At 37.4% G+C, this 8,095-nt stretch overlaps 1 pseudogene; it reads left to right on the forward strand.

Moving 5' to 3' along the window:
- Window positions 1-582: 582 nt before the first annotated feature.
- On the forward strand, window positions 583-2,724 carry LOC109437952 (ATP synthase peripheral stalk subunit b, mitochondrial; annotated as a pseudogene).
- Window positions 2,725-8,095: the final 5,371 nt, after the last annotated feature.

Genomic DNA, 8,095 nt, shown 5'->3' on the forward strand with positions numbered 1-8,095 from the left:
AATGGCACAGAGTCAGGAAAGTCCCTGACTTGTCTGGGAAATTATTGATAATCTCATTTTACTGGACCATAAGGTGGTGGGAGGGAATGGCAGAAGATCAAGCTGGAAGGTGGGTTGGAATACAAACACCAAGAACTCTGAATACTGTTCTCAAGGTTTGAAACTTTATTCTACATCAGTTACATCTCTGCTGTTGTCAGGTGGACCCTGAACTGATGGGGCAATTGCATAGTGCCAGTGCAGAGGATTGATCGAGTGGGGAGATTAAGGCAGGGAAGCAGTTGCACTCCTAGAGTAGAGATTTGATGAAAGCTGGTTTGAGCCCAGCGTGGGGAGAATGGAGATGTGAGAGTCAAGAATAGGTGGTTTTAAGATCCGGATTAGAATCAATGGGACTCAAGTAATTGAATAGAGAGGGTGGAGGAAAGGAAGATTAAAAGAGTGGCCCATGGCTGAACCTCGAGGACAGGAAGCAGGACAGTACAGTGAGTGATGAAGACTTAGGGTTAAGTATTCATCTGCCTGGGCTTATACCTCAGCTCCCACTTCCTACCTGTGAGAATTACAACAAAGAGCTTAATTTTCTCCTCGTCTGCAAATGGAAATAATAATAGCATCTACCTGAAAGCATAATAGTATTTATATGAATTAACTAATCACAGGACCTGACACATAGGAAACATACCATAAATGTTTGCAAATTTTATTGATGATTTTGATGACGATGACACCGAGTGAGAGAAATCCCAAAGAAATGTTTTAATTCTGGAATTGTCTATAGATTGAATTGTAGTTATGAGGTCATTATAGGAAAATGTCTTTCTCATTTTTACCTCTTTGAATATTTAATACAGAGAAAAACATTTATGAAGAGTAAAAGAAAATCCTGTTAACATTCTTCAAGGTATGATAATAGACATTTCCTGGCCTTAAGATAACATATATACTCTATCCCTGTATCTATTATGAATACTTTAGAAAAATAATCAATCACCAAACCACTGTAGCAACCATCTCACTCCTGCTCCTGACAGACCCTCCTGCCCAGATCACTGGGACACCAAGCCCAACGAATGGACCCTCGCTGACCATGTGGTCCCAGGTGGTACTTTTTGCTGTCACCACAGCAGTCCCCTCTCTGAAGAACACAGCCTCCTTGGTCCAGGGATATTGCAGGCAACGCGGATCTTTCACATCTGGACAGTCAAGTCTTGCCTTTGTACCACCTGTTCCTGAATCAATAGGAAAAATTTGTCATGGGCTGATCCCTGACAAATTCTTCCAGTTCCTTTATCCTAAAACTGGTGTAACAGGACCTTACGAGGTCTGCCAATTAAATTTGCGAACTTGTTGCAATGATGTTGTTAACTTTTTTGTTATCAGAGGGATTATTCTTTATGAATTTGTATCAACTGGACAAACAGTTAACCAAGTTTACTGTTTGGAAGCGCTGAAAAGGCTGTGTGAAAAAGTGAGACGACCTGAAGTTTCCGCCAACAATTCATGGCTCTTACATCACAACAATGCACCAGCTCACATGGCATTGTCTGTGAGGGAGATTTTAGCCAGTAAACAAATAACTGTATTGGAACACCCTCCTTACTCACCTGATCTAGCCCCCAATGACTTCTTTCTTTACCCGAAGATAAAGGAAATATTGAAAGGAAATCATTTTGATGACATTCAGGACATCAAGGGTAATATGATGACAGCTCTGATGGCCATTCCAGAAAAAGAGTTCCAACATTGCTTTGAAGAATGGACTAGGCACTGGCATCAGTGCATAACTTCCCAAGGGGAGTACTTCGAAGGTAACCGTAGTGATACTTAGCAATGAGATATGTAAGCACTTTTTCTAGGATGAGTTCGCGAACTTAATGGCCAGACCTTCTTATGTGCTTGGAAGTGAGCTTATTTTATATTTTCTATGTAAAGAAATATATGTGAGTACTCCAGAGACCATCTTTGCCATATTAATAAAAGGGTTGATTGTCTGTAATCAAAAAATATGGGGCCGGCCCGGTGGCTCAGGCAGTTAGAGCTCCATGCTCCTAACTCTGAAGGTTGCCGGTTCGATTTCCACATGGGCCAGTGGACTCTTAACCACAAGGTTGCCGGTTCAATTCCTCGAGTCCCGCAAGGGATGGTGGGCTGCGCCCCCTGCAACTAGCAACGGGCAACTGGACCTGGAGCTGAGCTGCGCCCTCCACAACTAAGATTGAAAGGACAACAACTTGACTTGGAAAAAAGTCCTGGAAGTGCGCACTGTTCCCCAATAAAGTCCTGTTCCCCTTCCGCAATAAAATCTTTTTTTAAAAAAATGGTGCCTTCATTGGGAAATGTGCTGATAAACTCAATTAGCAAAAAAATGCCCAACTCGAAGAGGCGAAACAAGTTTCCATCAAAAACATCCAGTATGCAACTGATCTGGAGAAGTCACAGCAGGTACTGGTTCAAAAGTGCCATTACCTTTTTGATGTCCAGGGGAATAATATTGCTATGGCCTTCGAGCTTACTTACCAGGAATGGCTGCATACAGTAAACAGGAGGTAAAGACTTGCTTAGACTATGTTATCTCTGTGCAGAATATGAAGTGTCAAAAAGAACACGTGATAAGCTAGGTAGAGAAGCACATGGTGCCGAGCAGGAAAAGGAGACAATTGCCAAGTACTTGCAGATGTCAAGCTGCTTGCAAAGAAGGCTCAAGCACAGCCAGTTCTGTAAATGCATCTATACTAACTGAGACAGCTAGAAACAGTTGACTGACTAAATGGAAACTAGCATGTGTGACAAAATCTTTCTATATTGTAGTCTACTGAAGTTACAGTTTACTTCACCTAAAACTGAAAAGCTTGAGTTTCATATAGTGAGGAATTAAAACAATCCATTGATGAAAAAAAATCACCAAAACACTGCTATTAACTGGGGAAAAAAAGTTTTCAGAGGGAGTGGGGACTGTAGGGTGTAAGTTGAAGTGGCCAAGAGCTCCATCCCCTTATTGGAGCTTCCTCCCTCCATCCCCTTATCGGAGATGTCTCCCTCCATCCCCTTATCAGAGAAAAGAAACTGCTCATCGACAGAATTTTATCAAAGTGAAATTCAGAAAACTAGTTACAGATATTCAAAATGGCATCGATCAATATGGCAAATGTTGAAAGATGATTTTGAATTTCAGTCTGATTGGAGAGCTGTCTGTCAATTAGGCTTTCACAAGATGCTCTGTGTGGCTTGATCTCTTTAAAATTCTTCAAAAGAATTGCTAAGTCTTCTGGATTTTACACACACACACACACACACACACACACACACAGTGCCAAAAAATGTATACACATTTTAAGAAAGGAAAAACTATATTAAAATTGTAATAATATACACCAATAGCAAAAGATGAATACAAGTCATGTGTATATATATTTTTTGGCACCCCTGGACTCCTCCCTATCAAAAAGTGCCCAGCTCTCCTGAGCTTAGGTTAGGTGATTTCACATTCAGTCCTGTCTGAAGCAGAGATGTGATTGAGGCTTTGTGAGCATCCTTCAGAAAGCATTTGTTGCAGAGAAAAGGGGAGAGTTGATACAGACGTTGATTGAGGTGTTTCTGAAGTGGAACTTAAGCAAACTGTTGAAAACCTTCAAAAATCATCACAATCAAGTACTTAATCATGAAAGAATTGCAACTGCTGAGATCCTAGGTAGAAAATTCAAGTGCAAATTGAGAGACATATTGGAAAATGTCTTTGTGGCAATTAGGCTCCATATATATTGAGTTACGTAAACTTATAAACACTTTTAATAAAAAACTAGTGTTATCTATAAAACACTTTCTCTCTTTTTTTTTCCCCTCTTTGGTGAGGGACCATTTTTTTAAAACATTTTTTTATTAGTTTCAGGTGCACAAACAATGTAATAGTTAGACATCATTTATATCCCTCACACAGTGACAAACCCCCTCCCCCATCCACTACCCCTCTGACATCGCACACAGCCATTATATTTCCATGGTCCCTATTCCTAATGCTGTACTCTGCTTCTTGTAAATATATATATATGTATATATACACACACACACATATATATATATATATATATATATATATATATATATATATAATTATAGTTGACATTCATTACTGTTCAACTTCAGCTTCAGGGGTACAGTGCAGTGATCAGGCATCTACATCACCCCTGAGGTGGTCTCCCTAATGAGACAAGTGTCCATCGGATACCCTACAACATCTTTACAACATTATTAATTACATTCCCCAAATTGACTTTTGTATTCCTGTGGCAATCTTGTGGTTATGGATTGTGCTTTCTAATCCCCTCACCTTCCCCCTTATCCCCACCCCGCCTCTCCCATCTAGCAACCCTCAGTTTTTCCTCTATGTCTGCAAAACTGTTTCTGATTAGTTCATTCATTTATTCTTTTCTTTAGATTCCACATATAAGTGAGATCACATGGCATTTGTCTTTCTCTGTCTGACTTATTTCACTTAACATAATTTTCTCTAGGTCCATCCATGTTGTTGCAAATGGTACGATTTTATTCTTCTTTATGGCTGCGTAATACTCCATTGTATAAATGTACCATAGTTTCTCAATCCAGTCATCTCCCGATGGGTGTTTCAGTTGTCTCCATGTCTTGGCTATTGTATATAGTGCTGCAATAAACATAGGGGTCATAAAGTTTTTTGAATTAGAGTTTTGGATTTCTCCGGATAGATACCTAGGAGTGTAATTGCTGGGTCATAGGTAGTTCCATTTCCAGTCTTTTGAGATACCTCCATACTGTTTTCCATAGTGGCTGCACCAATCTGCAATCCCACCAACAGTGCACAAGGGTTCCCTTTTCTCCACATCCTCGCCAGCACTTGTTATTTGTTGATTTATTGATGATAGCCATTCTGACTGGGGTGAGGGGGAATCTCATTGTAAAACACTTTCTCTTATGTGCCATGTTGATTGTATAATTTTTACAAATCTTGCCTTATCTTTAACAAAGTGTTCTGTATTTGGAAGACAGTTTCTCTTAAGTGAATATAATGGAAGCTTCTGATATAAAGAACCATTATATTTTCTAGAGTTAAAAAATGTTTGAGAAGACATTTTTTTTCCATTTCAGTATGTAATTCATGTACCTATTCTATAAAAATGCCAGTGGTGACACTCACACATTCAATATTTACAAATATGTGTGTCTGCAGTTCTCAAGAATGAGATGAAGAAGTCACCAGTATGAAGTGCAATTCTAGGGACAATGAATCACCCTGAAACACAACCCTTTGGGGGAGTACTAATACAATATAGTAATAGCAGACATGTAGTACAATGTTATAGTTCCACGTGCACCCCTGCATGAGGAGGAAATGTACTCTTCAGTAGTTTTAATATCAGGGAGTCAGAATAACCTAGACTTGTCTCAGTCAGTCCAAATAAGGCAAAACCCAAATGCTTTTGAAATTATTTGCTATAGGAATTATTACCAGGAGCCCACAGACATCAGAAGAAAAGCTATGTTCAACAAGAACGTTGAACATTTAACTTTTCACATTATACACAGATACATCAATATTAAGCTAGAATAACCATTACAAAGTTAACTAGTCTATCTTTCAATAAGCTAGATCTGCTTATTGAAAGACCTGTACAAATGATCCAGTTCAAATAAGCAGCACTCCCCTTTCTTTCCCTTTTATCTCAAATATCCATGTAAATTTTCTTGTATTCTTGAATTTGTTTCTTCATTATATTTTGCCTATATGGATAGAACCTAAAAGAAATAATTAGAGATAACATTATTGAAATTAATATGAAAACACACACATACATCCAACCAGAAAAAAAAAATCAACTGACCTTTTGAGAGCTCTAAGACTATTTATATAACACCTAATTTGAAAATATTGCAGGTAACAGGAGTAGAATACTTAGATTTAAAAATAAATCTCTACTCTTAAAATGAAATCTCAGCAATAAGAAAAATATAAAAGAAGCCTCAAATAAATGAAGACACTTGTGTTTCTGGGAGGGAGGGCAAAACTGGGTAATGAATGAGACCTAATTCTTCTCAAATTAGGTAACTAATGTAGAGCAATTTAAGATTTGTTTTTGAGGACTTTGAAGAAATAATTCTAAGTTCACCTGAAAAAAGATAAAAAGGTAGGTATTGTCAAGCCAGTGATGGGAGAGTCACAATAAAATGTAGAAGCATGCTTTAAAGCTACACCATTAAAAAGAGAGTGGTTAAGGCATAAAAACAAGTAACTGTAGCAGAATAGGTAGCTACATGATTGTACTTATACATGAAAACAACATCTGATAAAAGAAGCATCATCACAGATTAAAAGATGGATAATTCACTAAATGTTTTAAGAAAGTTGGCAAGCTATTTTGGGGGGGATTTAGATCCTTCTCTGCTAAAATTTTATGCAAATTTCAGATGAATTTAGAATTAACTAATAGTATTTGAAAAAATTTTGATAAATATTTAACTGATATCTAGAAGAGGAGACATTTTCTAAGCATAATGAAAAAAATCCACAAAGAAAATATCAGTATTTTTAAGTTTATAAACTTCTATCTCTATGCTTAAGAAAGGATAAAATACCAAATAGTAAACAAAACATATGAAAAAATATGACTTCAAATATGATGGCTTTAAATTATTAAAAATTCATACATTAGAATCCCTAGAGACACATGAGTAAAGAACAAGAGTAGGTAATTTTGCAAAATAAATATAAACGGTAAATATGTGAAAAAATTCAGACTCATTTGTAAGGAAGAAAATGTCAATTAAAACAGCTGTAAGATTCCATTTTGTTTATGAAATTTGAAAAGATTGGAAATTGATGATGCTATTGAGATTGTGTTGAACTGGGACTTTCATAACAGCTGGTGGGACTGTGAATTGGTACACCTTATCTGGAACAGGACTTAGCACTGTGTACAAAGAACAGGAAAACACTGATAGCTTTTGACCTGATTATTCATCTTCTAGGAATGCATACTGAGAAATAATCCAAAATGCAGTTAGAAACACAGAGTTGTTCACAGCAGTACTATTATTATTGTGTTCATAGCAGCAAGTGTCATTATTTGGTTCATTAGAAATACAACATGTTATCTTTGTGTTTTACCAAATACCAAATATAAAAAAATTAAAATTGTAACAGTTTGTAAATTTTGGCTTCTTTAAGACTTCCCAGGCATAAAAGCTGAAAATGTTAGTAAATCAACACTGTTTTACAACCTTTCACATAGTGCCAGTTAACATTTAAAAGTAAGTTTCCATGTTTACCTCTTCATATTTCTTTAAATTCAATTCAGTCAATCAAGAGTAAAAGGTATTCTACGCTAAAAGGAATTCTAACCAAAGACAATGACATACCCAGGTATAACCTTTATTAAACCACAGGTTTTAAAAAATATTTAATGACATTTAAGAGTACATAAAATCTTATTGTGATCATTTCTAAAAAGTGTAATATTTCCTGTCTCCCCCTTCCTTTGGATTTTCTCTTTAACCAGAGATGGGAGAAGGTATGAGGAAGAAGCAAATACCCTTATTCCTTTCTTCTCCTGCTTCCTCCTCTCCCAACTGGAAGCCAGAGGGCACAGGAGCCCAGATAATGTTGCTTATAGAGGTCAGCCTCCCAGGGCACAGAGCTGAGCCAGAGAAGGGTGGAAAATAGGCCCGGGGGCGGGGCACACAGAGAATCCTCAGCAGGAAGATGAAGGATGATTGCCTCTTCCCTAGGGACAAACATAGTTACTGTTCCTTTCTGCTTGACTGCACAGGATCAAACTATGAACGTTTGGCAATCAAGTTTGTGAACTTGTTGCAACGATGTTGCTAACCTTTTTTGATATCAGAGGGATTATTCATTATGAATTTGTACCAACTGAACAAATAGTTAACCAAGTTTACTATTTGGAAGTGCTGAAAAAGCTGCGTGAAAAAGTTAGATGACCTGAACTTTTTGCTAACAATTCATGGTTTTTGCGTCACGACAATGCACCAGCTCACACAGCACTACCTGTGAAAGAGATTTTAGCCAATGAACAAATAACTGTATTGGAACACCCTCCCTACT

This window comes from Rhinolophus sinicus, linkage group LG13 (assembly GCF_036562045.2).
Source record: "Rhinolophus sinicus isolate RSC01 linkage group LG13, ASM3656204v1, whole genome shotgun sequence".
Lineage (NCBI taxonomy): Eukaryota > Metazoa > Chordata > Mammalia > Chiroptera > Rhinolophidae > Rhinolophus > Rhinolophus sinicus.